The sequence below is a fragment of the Gallinula chloropus genome (genome assembly GCF_964237585.1).
Source record: "Gallinula chloropus genome assembly, chromosome: 3".
Lineage (NCBI taxonomy): Eukaryota > Metazoa > Chordata > Aves > Gruiformes > Rallidae > Gallinula > Gallinula chloropus.
Genome location: NC_140087.1, coordinates 116,628,820 through 116,642,411, shown reverse-complemented (window position 1 = coordinate 116,642,411; position 13,592 = coordinate 116,628,820).

Below are 13,592 nucleotides of genomic sequence, written 5' to 3'. Positions count from 1 at the left end.
TGGGAGGGAATAGCAACAATGGGACCTAGAACAAAATACACAGAACTGGTGATACACGATGCAGTTTCTCACTGAACTGCACAACTCAGACCACAGAGCTCAGAGCTGTCCCAAAGCCAGACCGTCCCCAAACTGCTTGTCCTGGAGCCACACGTTCCTCCCCCACTGGCCCCCCTTTATGCTAAGCATGGTGTCGTTGATATGGAATTCCTCTTTGGTCACCTGTCCTGGCTGCGTGTCTTCCCAGCTTCCTGGGTGCCCCCTGCCTTCTCTGTAGCAGGACAGCATGGAGAGCTGAAAAGTCTTTGACTGCTCTGCAACAATTAAAACATCAGTGTGTTATCAGCACTGCTCTCATCCTAACTCCCAAACAGAAACACAGCACTACACCAGCTGCTAGGAAGAAAACTAACTCTATCCCAGCCTAACTGTAACCCAGGACAACTGCCTCAGCAGAAAAGCAAAACACCAGCAAAGCATCTAGCTTGCTTTTATCTCAGTGAGTTTAGCCAGCTCAGAGAAGGGACCAGGGAGTGCCAGGGCCAGAGCAAGGAGAGCAGACATGCAGCAGGGAAGGGGGAAAGAGCCAAGGCTGGCAGGAGGGGCAGAAGGGTAAGGAGAAGGAGGACCTCTTATTTTCTGCCCTGCCGAGCAGTTCACCATGAGTCCATGGTCTGTGTCTCTTCAGCCAGTGTTGCTCCCTTGGCTGTCTCCTTGCACATCTAGATGAGCAGCAGTGCCAGGGCAGAGGATGAGGTGAAGAGGAGGACAGTCTTGGCTTAAACCAATTTAGCTGTGGTGGATCCACGCCTTTCACGTTGCCAGCCCTTGACTGGAAAGCCAATCTGATTAAACCCTTCTCCCTCTTTCTTTTTGTTGTTGTTGCTGTGGCTTTTCACAAGTTTAACCATCAGTACTGAGTGAATGTCAGCAAGGGGAAAGAATTCCTTTAAAGGGGGGTTCTGTTCAAGACACTGCACTGAGAAATCTCAGTTGACTTTGCAGGAGAACAGGAAAGTGTCAGAGCACCAGGTATGTAATCAATTTGGTATGTGAGCACAGGGAGACATCCTGATCATCCTGCTGTTTTTTCCTGTGCATATTCATCATGTTCTGTCATCTCACCAGAAACCCTGCACTTCCTGGATTTTAAAGTTAAAAGCTTCAACCCCACAACACTTTCAGTTTAATCACCTGAGACTGCACTTACAGAGCCACCTCAGCCTCGGGAAAGCAAAAGGTACCTTGGAAGATACCTGCTCTGGACGAGGAGCACTCATCATGCTACGCTGGTCCTGTAACCCTGGAAATGTGCCGTTACGAAAGCCTGGGAACACATTTCATCTGGCACGAACAAAACAGACCAGGGTAATGATCCCACATAGTTGCAACCTGTGAGATATTGTTCAAAGCAAAAGTAATACAGAAACAACTCAGAAATTAAGTTAATAACATACAGCCTTCTTGACTCACCCATCTTCATTCCAGTCCTGGCTGTTAACACTACAGTCTCATCTCTAGAATATAACTTCTGCAAAGGGTACAGTCAAATCCCATTCCACTTTTACCCCTAACTCAGAAAAAGATGGCAAAGTCTCTCTGAAGCTGGGTCCAACACCGCAGGTTCTCACACCCTTTTCTATTCTTATTACTTTCAGTCTGAATTTTGCAAGGTCACACTCTCAGGGAGATGTGGTTTCGAAATGGAAGGACAGAATCAGTCCCAAGAATATCAGAATAAATAGGCGGATTACTTGGAGATAAAAGGGTTTGGGGTGAACCTGGAAGTGCCTGGGGCTTCATTTATTGTATCTCTCATGCAAACTTACAAAGTTTTGCCTACCTCAGTCTTGTAGGAAAGAGTCTGGAGAGACTCCTAGCAAATTGCTACCTAACATCCACTCAGCGTGATGATGTTGAAAATAAGGCTAAGCTTATTCTTGATTATGAACAAATATTTTTAATGTAAGATCCAGAAGGTAACAAAACTGATGCTGTTCATGCCTTGGCTGGCATGCTGTCTCTGGATGTTGCTGTATTGGAGAGCATCCAAAGGAGAGCCATGTGAATGCCTAGACATGAGCAGAGTACAGCCTTGTGCACACGTGGACGGTTGTTCGGTTTAGATAGGAGAGGACTTGTAAGGACGCAGTAACAACCTACCACTTGGTAAAGGGCTGGCACAAGCATTCACATAAAAAACTGGGTGAAGGATGACGTGAAATCACACAATCCAAAGGAAAGCTAAATGTGTTGGTGGTTATGGAAAATGTGTAATTGCAAAGGTTAGAATCACTGGATCTGGGTACCCAGGGCAGCTGCAAAATTCCCTTGGCTGGAGGTTTTTAAGAAAAGGCAACAAAATTGCCAACATGGAAGACAGACCTTGATTCTGCCTCCATGAGAGTTGGTAGCAATGGGGCACCAGCTAGATTGTTTATTGACCTCTCTAAATTACTTCTTTCTGGTTCTCTACACTGCTTCCAATTCTGTGCAATGACCGAGTTCCAAGGGATTCAGAGGAGACATGCAAGACCATCAGTGTACTCAGAGCTGAGTGTGAACTCTGCTATATGCACCTTAGACAAGTGCAGGAATTCCTTTCCGGAGCTCTCCAGCACAATATTCCCACTGGTGTAAGCACAGAGGAGGTGAACTGTATCATCAGCCACATCAAGTTTCCCTGAAATGGTATTTCCAGAGAAGGGCTCTGATTCACACCCTTTTCTATATCAAGGCACATTTTCCACCCTGGTTTACGAAGTAGGTACTTTTCCTTGTTGATCCATGACATTAAATTCCTTTACCCCTCTGTAAGCCTTGCTGTGAATTGGTGATGACCTTTTTACATACTCAAATAGTCTGTGTGGAAAATGAAAATAATTTAGTCACAGCTATCCGCAGATCAGATAGTCTCAAATCATCCCATGACCAAGCAGGACTTCCTGCAAGAAGAAAATAACTCTCCAACACACAAGTTTGCAAGGCACAGGAGCTGGAATAGGAATCACTTAGCCAGATGTTTGAGAGCATGGAAAATACTGCTCAGTTGAACTGCTAAATTACATCCTTCGGGCACTCCTAATGCTCTCCGAAAGCCGCTGACGGAAGTTTCCATGTGCATTTCAACACAGTCGGGACAGTACCAGCCAGCCCTGGAACGTTGTCCAGCCCTCCCGGAACAGTTCACGGTTGGACTTACTGCTCGTCAGTGCAGAACAGCAATCTGCTGGATCAGTGACGGTGTTCTGACATGAGCAAGTGTTGACTGCGATAGCTACTGGCTAAGCATTAGCTAAGGGCAGGAGGAAGGCGAGAAGCAGTCTGCAGCCTTTGGCAAGGCATTAGATGTCCTGGTTGCTGGCTTAGCTGCACTGCTGACCTCTCTGGGAAGCTACCACTGTAACACTAGACCTCTGGCCTGCTGCTCTCGTGGGACTGGGCAACACAGCTCAACTGCACTTACAGTCATTTCACTGTGTCAGGACAGGAGATGCCTGCCCAGGAGTCACTTTTCTTCAGAGCAGGTACCTTTGTCTTTGGCAAGGAGGTGATGCTCACATAGCTCATGGCTTCTATGGCCTTAGCAGAGGTACGTGAAACATGTAGGTTGTGCCAGAAGTAATGTATTGTAATATATTGCTGTATTATCCCTTGCAGCAGGATTTGGTAGCTCATGCCAAACTCTTCTACAGACACTCTCACAGCCCTGTGGCTTGTTACTTTGGTTTCCCAGATGAGGTTCACTCAACTGGGCCTGGCTTCTTTCACCTTTTCTTTCTGTCTGATTCCCAGACTTCTACTCTCTGGTCTCTTAGGAGCAGGCACATTTGGTAGCGTCTCTTAGCTTGCCTTGCCATGTCTTCTTTCTAGAGTCTTTGGGACAACATTTCTCACTTGACACCAGAGTTAATGCTGAGATTTCCTGGTTCTAGATGCATCTGAAGCATGGTGTCCAGGTCCTCAGCTCCCCAGGAGGAGACATAGACATACTGGAGTGAGTCCAGCAAAAAGCCCAGAAGATGAATAAGGGTCTGAAGCATCTCTCATAGCAGGAGAGGCTGAGATAGCTGGGACTGTTTAGCCAGGAAAAGGATAGGTAATGGGGGATCTTGTCAATGTCTATAAATTCATGATGAAGGGAACTAAAGAAGTGGAACCCTGGAGTGGCTTCTTTGGTGAGGGACTGTGAAGGCAGAAGCGTAAGTTGAAAGAAGCATTTCTGTGTTAGGATGCTGAGTTATCTATCCTCATGCAGCCATCACAGAGAGCAGTATTTCATCTCCATTGCCAAAAACTTTTCTATATTTGGGCTCTGGGACTGTGCCACTCTTGTGCTCATGTAGAGCTGAACACCCTTTTGCCATCAGCAGGAGGAGGATATCAAACATCTCAGTAGGCACCTATACCTTCAACTAGCACAGTTCTTCATAAGGTGAGCATTAGTCCATAGCCTCAGCTCTTGGCACTCCCCTAGGGCTGTGAGAAGTGTCCCAGGTCACCCAGCCTAAGACTACCCTGTGTGTTTGGACTCCTCTATTCTGCTGTAGAGGTCTGCTAAGCCTCATGGTAAAAGCGGTTAGTTCCATGGGTTTGCTCGTTTGTTCACACTGAGAGACTGTTCCCTCAGACATTCTAATGGCTCTTACTGCCCAAGCAGGTTTGCACTTGGTTGCATTTAGGGATCCTCTAGCCCAGTCCTTTTTGGTCCAAAGAGGCCTATACAGAGGTCCCAGGGAAGAGTTTCACAAAAGCAAAGTAAGCTTGTAGCAGCACATCTTCAAAATGATCTTTCCACCTCGGGTTGTCAGAGGCACAGGGACTTCTGGAGGTAGGGCAGGACCTTGGTGTTTGATAGCCTTTAATGGCCTATTTGGTTTAGGTGAAAGGAAGTAAACTGTTAAGAGAGCCTAGGAAGGTGTCAAACATCCATAAGGTCCAGGAGCAAGGAGGTCTAAGTCTCCTCTGCTTACTCTGAATCTGCTGCCCATTAGGGCCAGGTCTGGTCCTGAATTACCCAATTGGGTGGCACACTTTCTGCATGGCCTCGTAGCAGCATACATGACTCTTAAAATCCCCCCTCAGCTGGCTAGGCTGAAGAATCCTGTCCATTGAGCACAAGCAGTCACCCCACCTCTTGAATACTTGTTCTGCTGTGCATCTTTCCAATTGGGCTATATCACTTTTAACTTAATTAAGCTCATTTGTCCCCATGCCAACATTTTCATGTGGCTTAAATAGCCTCCCATTAGGCACTTTGGGTGAAAGGGCTATGCTACCATGAGATGTGTGAGGTGAAAGCCACATAGAGAGAGGAACCAGGAGCTGCTAAAGATAAGAGGGAGCAGATATATGGCTGGCACAAGACAATCTAGGTCCATGGTCACCCTATACCTTACAGCAGCTCAGCCCTGGCTTACACTTTTCAAACAACCACTGAGCATTTTTTTAGTCTTGATCTCTGGGGCTAAAGCCCTTGTTTTCAGTCACCATCCAGGTTGTTTTTCCTCAAGCTCAGGAGCTTTCCCTTCGGCGCATAAAGCATGACCTTTTGGTAGTGCGTAATAAGTTGGATGATCAGACAATGTTTGTTGCAGACATAAAACACACAATGACTTTAAGAAACACACACCCAGGCACAACAATATTTCATGGGAGAGTTGGCTAAAAGGGAAAGGGGGGGGGGAGGAGAGGGCAGGGGAAGTTGCGCTGACCTTAGATAACACATCTGAACGAGAACAAAAATAAAATAAACAGAAATGAATCAAGGACTCCGAATCGAACGGCTCAGTGATAAGGGTTGGGGCAGGCAATAAACAGGCTGTGAGACATTTTCTCTGTGATGTTTGAGGAACTGTTTGAGGCACTAGCTTTGTGCCTACCATGGTGCATGAGGCCGAGCTGGTTGGCATGCTAAGGGATCTGTAGGAATTGAGCAGAGTTTTAGTGTTCAGGGGGGCAATTTTTTGGTTTTTGGTTGTTAGTTTGGTACAAATGGATGCCATGGCACTCATAAGTGAAAGGATGAATGTTCCCCATGCCACATTAATTATGCACCAGGCTAAAAAGAGCAGTAGCTGAAATCAAAATGAAAAAGGCATTTAAGTCAGCACTTTACTGGAAAAAGAAAGTCCTGCCTGATTCTCGTCTCCTTCCCGGCATTTCTTCCTCACCTCTGCTCAGGAGGTTCTGCTTAACTCTGGCTAAAGGCTCCTGCTTGACCTTTTCATTGTGTAGAAGGAACAAAGGGAAAAAAAAAACACCAGAAAATGCAAAACAATGAGTTCCACTCTGCTACTGCAGCTTCTTTGCGTAGAGCTGAATGCCCTGTGTTTCAAAAGGCTGCAGAAAAGTGCACACCAGCATCCATTCACTCGCCTCTGATGGCTGAGGTGAGAGAAGGGATGCAGTCATGAGCTTTCCCTTCTTCTCCTCATCCTTTTTGGAGCACGTACAGTTATTAGTGGCAAGCCTATCTCACAGCTAGCAGTGGTGAAGCAAGAGATGTGGAGCTCAGCGCTGCGTACACTCCACGTACTCCCACACCGCTACAGTGAAGAGTGAGGTCTAACAACATCCGTTGAAGTGGAATTTTCATGGGCTTCAACGAGTTTTGGATTAGGTCCCTAAGTCAGGCCAGCCACGGGTTACTTCTATAGACTGAAGTACTAAAAAGTCTGATGACTGCATGCTTCCTGCTCCTTGTGTTTTATTAACCTCTTGATTTTTTTCCTATTATTGCTGCAAGCACAGTAGGCTGTATAGGAAGCTACTGCAGGCTGTGTAGGTGTCAGCCATTTGGAGTCTGTGTAATCCCGCTCCAGACAGCAGGAGTTTCCTGCCTGGGGGCCTGGCCTGTCACATGGACATGGACCATCGCATGCATGGACCTCTTGTACAAAGAATTGCATAAATGGAGTGTACTCCCTTTGATCAATGAAGACAGGTCTCTGTTGTCCCTGTGTCATAGTTATTTTCTGTAATGACCAAACCAGAGAGAAAAAAATAACTATTTATATGAGAAGTAGGGCCAGATTAGATGATCTATCACATGTATTGATAGGACAAGGGGGAATGCCTTTAAACTAAAAGAGAGTGGATTTAGATTAGATATAAGAAAGAAATTCTTCCCTGTGAGGGTGCCCAGAGAAGCTGTGGCTGCCCCTGGATCCCTGGCAGGGGTCAAGGCCAGGTTGGATGGGGTTTTGGGCACCCTGGACTAGTGGAGGGTGTCCCTGGCCATAGCAGGGTGTGGGAACTAGATGGGCTTTGAGGTCCCTTCCAACCCAAACCATTCTTTGATTCTAATGGCTTACGTGTCCTCACTTAGATAAAGGGTGGTGGTTATGAATGGCAACTGGACTTTTTAAGCTAAGACTTGGAATGGATAGGATGGATAGTGAGAGGAAGGAAGGAAGTGTCATCAGTCCTGTTTTACAGCCAGAGAGACCTGAGGCATGCACAGGCTCATCTGGGATCTCAGCTATAAGATTGGTTCACCTGATTTTCGGGACCCTATGCAGCAATTTAAAGAACGTGTCCCTTGAGAAGGAACAGTAAATCAGTTTCAGGAGCAAGGGGCATGCTGTGAACAGCCTGCCATAAGGCACGTAGGGATAGCTTTGGAATGAAGATGGCTTTTACACACTCAGCCTGACGGTTGTCGAGGGCCAAGCCTGTGGTCACAGGGGTGAGCCAACTCAGGAACTCTAGTACAGCTTTTCCTCTGTACGTGAACAATTGGGGGAAGCTCTGCTGTTTTGAGGAATTTCCGAGGACAGTAAATTACATACTAGATCACAGTTCTATTATGTTTTTGGGGAAGGCATTTGGAAAGAAACGTTTCGTATTAAGATTTAAATGGGGAGTACGTACAGCTCTGCTACTCACAGGCCTCCTCAAACCTGGCCTGCCACAGCACTTTCTCTCCTGTTGAGGTGGGTTTAAGCAGAACCTTGGTTGATGGCAGTCAACCACATAAGAAGACCCTCACTATCCCCGTCCTTCAAGTTCTCTCATTCACCACCTCCCACAAGCAGACAGGTGCCCAACAAGTCTCCACGCAATGACCTCCTTGGAAGGCAACCCTGCCCACTGCCCCTGTTTTTTACTGCTGAGCATGATGTTAGATGGCTTGAAATATTGCTGTTGGGACTATTTCCCTCTCCCAGCTGTAACCGCTGCCAGCCTCCAGCTCACTCACTGAAAAAGACAAAGCCTTGATGCCATACAAGCACCACTCAGCAATGGCCAAAACACTGGTGCGCTATATCAACACTGTTTTATCCAAAAACCCCAAACACAGCACCTTGTGGGCTTGTATGAAGGAAGTCACCTCCATACCAGCCAGACCCGGTGCCCCCCATTTTGCTTGGCTTGCTCAGATGGAAGTTATGATGGAGAGGGGGGGGCTTTGGGGCAGAATTCGTTACAGGCTTCCACAGGGATAAACTGAAGCTTGGAGAGAAGTTACGGCTGGATGCAGAAATGATGAGTTAAGGTTATAATATCCATGCTATGTCATAGGATGAGGTCACTACAATAAGCAGATAAGCCCCCAGAATAGGCTGCAAATATAGTAAAAAAAAAATCCCTAGCAAAGTCCACCAGTGCAGCATTGTCAATACAGTCAAACACAGTACTGTAACTATGAGACAACCCACCACAGTGAGTTAGTTGCTCTGTAGGAACTGCTTTTTCCTGCAAAATCCATGGAATGGACTGTTCCTCCATCAGAGAGAAACAATCCATGGCAAATCATCTTCTGCGAGCTCTTTCCCACTCTCCCGATTCCTGCACACCCACCTTGTACCTTCCATCTCGCCCACTGTCCTACCAGAACCACTCCAGCTCACTGTAGGGCCATCACCACAGCCCTCCAGCTTCTGCTCCCACCCAATGCTTGCTCAGACCTTAGGTGAGATGCTGCCAAGTGCTGATAAGGGGGACAAGGATAAGGGGATCAGCCCACAAATCTCAGTTGACTCCCCCCTCTTTGAGAGGACAATCACGGAATCATAGAATCATAGGGGTTGGAAGGGACCTCCAGAGATCATCAGGCCCAACCTCCCTGCCAAAGCAGGTTCCTTAGGACAGGTCACACAGGGAGGTATCCAGACAGGTCTTGAATATCTCCAGAGAAGGAGACTCCACAACCCCCTGGGCAGCCTGTCCCAGGGCTCTGTCACCCTCACTGTGAAAAATCCTAACAGACTGTTTCATGGAACACTAGAAAATGGTTTTCTGGAAGGAGTTTGGTTTTAATGTAGATTCATCCCTCCCACCTGATCTTAAAAAGCCATGTTTCTAAGAAAACACACACACACACATATATATTATACAAGGATGAGATTAATTCCAGCAGAAAATCATATAATTTTCAAGTGCAAGTGCATTTCACTTACATCTTGCAAATACAGCCCCCAAACTAATGATGCCCTCATGCATGATGCAATTCACATCCATGCTAGCCTACTGTAAGCCTTTGTTTCTTCTGGCAAACCACGACTCACAGCCATGAACCGTGGTGGCAGCAGCAGGGAGGCTCTCTTGATCAAGATGAATGGGTTAAAAAAAGGAACTCTAGTAAAGGCTGTGCGGGTCCTTTGTGTTTTAACAATGAGAGGAAGCTCTGCCTAGTTTGAGGAATTTCCCATGTCTCCAATTCAGGTTTAGGGAAACTGCTTTATGAAGCCTGTCTAAGAGGTGTTATAAAAATAATCAAGGAGATTAGGACAAATATCTTCCCAGAGCTTACGCATGTTCTGTTTGTTTGTTTTGTAGACCTGGATCACTGGAGGCAAACTCAGAGGAATCTAGGGAAGTTAAATAATGACAAATGCCAAACACTCACACCGGGTTCTTGCTGAGCTGGCTGAGCCATTACTGAATTCAGTCAAGTGTCACTGCTATTGCCCCTAAATTTCCTTGTGTATCACTTTGTCCTGCAATGTTGTCAGACATCGCAAGACAGATTAAGTGACAGGAATAGATGAGCAATTTTCTGGGTGAGAGGAAGATCTATGGGTTGAGAAATTATACTTTCACCATGTAACAGCAAGTGATGGAGCAAGGAGAAACGGAGCCTCAGGCTTTCAAATTCCCTTTGCCCTTTCCCTTGCTATTCCCTTGCCCGGTAGAAGCTCCTTTCCTCCCATAAAACTGTCAAGAGTTAAAGGATTCCAACAATTAGACCTTTCTCCCCAAAATCTAAAAGCTTTATATGCAAATAGGTGAGCATCACTTTCCCACTGGTGGGGAGAGAGAAACAAGGTTGTACAAGGTCACACCACAGTTTTGTTTTCAATCACTTAAGTGTTTGGCAGATGCCTGCTGCACCAGAGACATTTTTCAGGACTTCAGGGGTTATAGACATCAGTGGAGGTGAAAGCATCAGAAAGCATCCCTGCAGCCCCCTTGACTCTGTGCGGTGGCAACAGCACCTCAACATAACACCATAAAACTGGCTTTCATCTAAGCAACACAAAACACAGGTAGAAAAGAATGGGAGCAAGGTAAAGGCGACACTCAAAACTGCAAGCAGCAGTGTCTCAGCCTGTGGCTATGCGTGCTCCAAGTCCTCTCCCCTGTCAGCAAGTGTCACCTAATATAAAAGTGGAGGGGATGCAGGAGATTGCTTTTAAGAGAAACAAACCCATTTTATGCAGTAGACAAAAAGCACCGTGCCTGTTATCTGTATCACTGTTACCAGGGACTGTAAGAATAAAAGTGGGAAAAAAAAAAATCCCAAAATGCTATTGTAGTTGATCTTCTGGGTTTGGGTTTTTTTATCCCTGCAACTATGTAGTATGCTTTAGGAGGTACAAAGATGCAGTCCAGACTAGCACAGTATTTCCATGCATGTCCCTGTCTAAGTCTGCAGCCCTGAGCTGCAGCTATATTAGTCATTGCCTCTCTTAAAACTCACTAGCCAAGCTGACAGACAGCAGCACTTTGTCAGAAGTTTAAATGCCTCAGTTCATACCCCTGCAAAGCCAAAAGCCTCTTACAGAAAACTGTCACCTAACCACCACAGAAAGAAACACGCACCCATCACAGCTCTCCCTGTGGAGAACAGCAGCCTGTTCACTGGTCACGCAAAGCTTACACCGCAACGCCAGACCCCGGCCCTGAAAATCCCCTGGAGCTACCTTCTCCACCAGGAGACCCACGCTGCCTTTCACACACACCACCCATCCGTACCTGTGGGACAACTGCCGGTCCTGTCCGAGTCTTTTCCAAACTTGTCCTCCTGTTCTGGGAAGGGAACTTCCCATCCAAGTGTCAAGTCCTGCCTCGGTCTCTGCCCTTTGTTTTCCCAGGAGCTTGAGACACACCTGCTTTTCCGTGTGCGCTCTTAGTTGTTGGGCTCAGGGCTTGTTGGTTGGGTTTTTTTGTTTTGGTTTTTTGGTTTGTTTTGCTTTCCTTTTTGGAACAAATTAAACAGCTTGTGAGCAATTCTCCATAAGAGAGAGGGAGAGAACCTTTTGGCTTGTGGCGATTTAATCAAGCAAACCCCGTGACCTCCCTTTCCTGCGATCAGTGGGAACCGATCCCTTCTCCACTAGCACGGGGTGGAGTTGCAGCTAAAAAACACAAGCCTGAAAGCGTTAGGCTGGATGGGCAGGGCAGATCTTCCTTCTCCGTCTGTTGTGTCAGAGAACACGGTGATTCCTGCTGGTCCGAAACACGGAGATGACCTCTGGCCAGGAAGGAACATCAGACATATTTTCAAAGTGATTTCCTGATGGGGGGAAGGGTGGGAAGTGGATGCAAGGGGACACTTGGGTGGGGGTGCTCGCAGAGCTGCTGGAGAGTGGCTTTTCAAGATGAGGAAAACACTTTCTGGGTCATCAGGGGTGTGGAAGCAAAAGAAAGTACTTTTTCTTTCCTAGGGTAAACTGTTCTAAGAGCCTCGGTTGTCACTACACCCAGTCATGGGGAGCTTAAGCTGTGTAGAGGCTTCTAAGACTTTGAGCTACGGCACCTAAAAGGTGCTGAGATACTCTACAAATTAATGCAGGAGAACCTTCCCTTGTGGGGCTTGTGTTCAGCAACACCCCAGCAATGCAACTGTGGCACAAGGTCTCCTTGTCAAGGTGCAGAAGAAATCTGGGCAGGCTCATGTATCCAGAAGGAAAACTACCCCTGGAATAACTCCCAAACTGTGATGTGCAGGACCTTCTGCCTCCCAATGGGGTTCCTGGAGTGGGATTTTCATGCACCAACCAAAGAACTGCACCCCAGGAAGGTGGGGATCGCTCCCCAGGGCTCGGTCCTGGTGCATGAATTATGCTGATAAAGTGAAGGGCAATGTAATAAACTCCTTGCTTTTGTCTCTCCTGGCTTCACACCATCTCTTGTGTTCACACTGCATCACAGTGGCCCAACACGAACACATCAGGTGGCACAGGGGCACACGCTGTGCTTCTGTGATGAGTATTGCTTTCTGGAGGTATCAGCTTCTGCCTCTGGATTGTAGAAGAAGTTGAGGACAGCTACCCTCTCTGTGTGTCAGAGTTTGAGCAGGGTAAATCAGACCCATCTTTCTGAGGATGTCTTGACATGGAAAATTGTATATAGGAATCTAGGCTCTACAACCAAAAGCATCCTTCCTTCTGGACACAGTAAGAATTTGTTACAGTATCTTGGCATCTCCACTCAGGACTGCTTTTTACTTACTCTGCCATGTTCTTCGCATAAAAGCAAGAAGGGGCATGGAACATTTTGCTCCTGCATGCATGTCACTCACATGCTCACTGATAGACACTTTTATTTTGACATGGAGAGGGAGAGAAAGCTGCAGATAGGGAGCTGTATACCATATCTTTATATTCTTGTGATTAATAAGTGTGATCTGTTTTTCCTTATATTTTTTATTTGAATATTAGGGAAAAAAAATCTTCATCAAAAGGGTTGTCAAGCACTGGAACAGGCTGCTCAGGGAAGTGGTGGAGTCCCCATCCCTGAAGGTATTTAAATGTGATGCTTAGGGACATGGTTTAGTGGTTGGACTTGGCAGTGTTGGGTTAACAATTTGATTTGATGATCTTAAAGGTCTTTTCCAACTCTATATACAGCAGCCTTTGTATCTGACAGGAGGCACTTCATTTCAGTGGGCTTTTCAGTTTCATTTCCTTTTGTCTGGCTAGCACTGGAAGTTTTATTCCCATTTATCTCCTTCTTCTAGATGGGATGAGTAAAATATGATGGGTGGGACATCTAGAAAAGAAAATGTTGCCAAGATACTTCGATTAGAGTGACAGAATGATTATTTTTTTAAGTAGAGTACCTTAGTGATTATTTTTTAAAGGATACAGAAAGTGCTTACACTATGTTTATTGTTCATTCTTGTTTTCCTGACTTTTATTCACATGTCTATTTTGATTTTTTGGTGGGTTTGGTGTTGGGTGGAAGATGTTTTCCACTTCATGGCAGTTTCCAAGGTTTCATAACTGTTTTTATTCAACATTGAGGAAAAGTTTAAAATCTTCAAGAAAGCCTGAGGGCAGTTTTATACCTGGAAACTGGAGAGAAATGGGTACTCTCGAGAACAGGTAGATGAATATATTTGAAACAGCTTAGAAGAAATA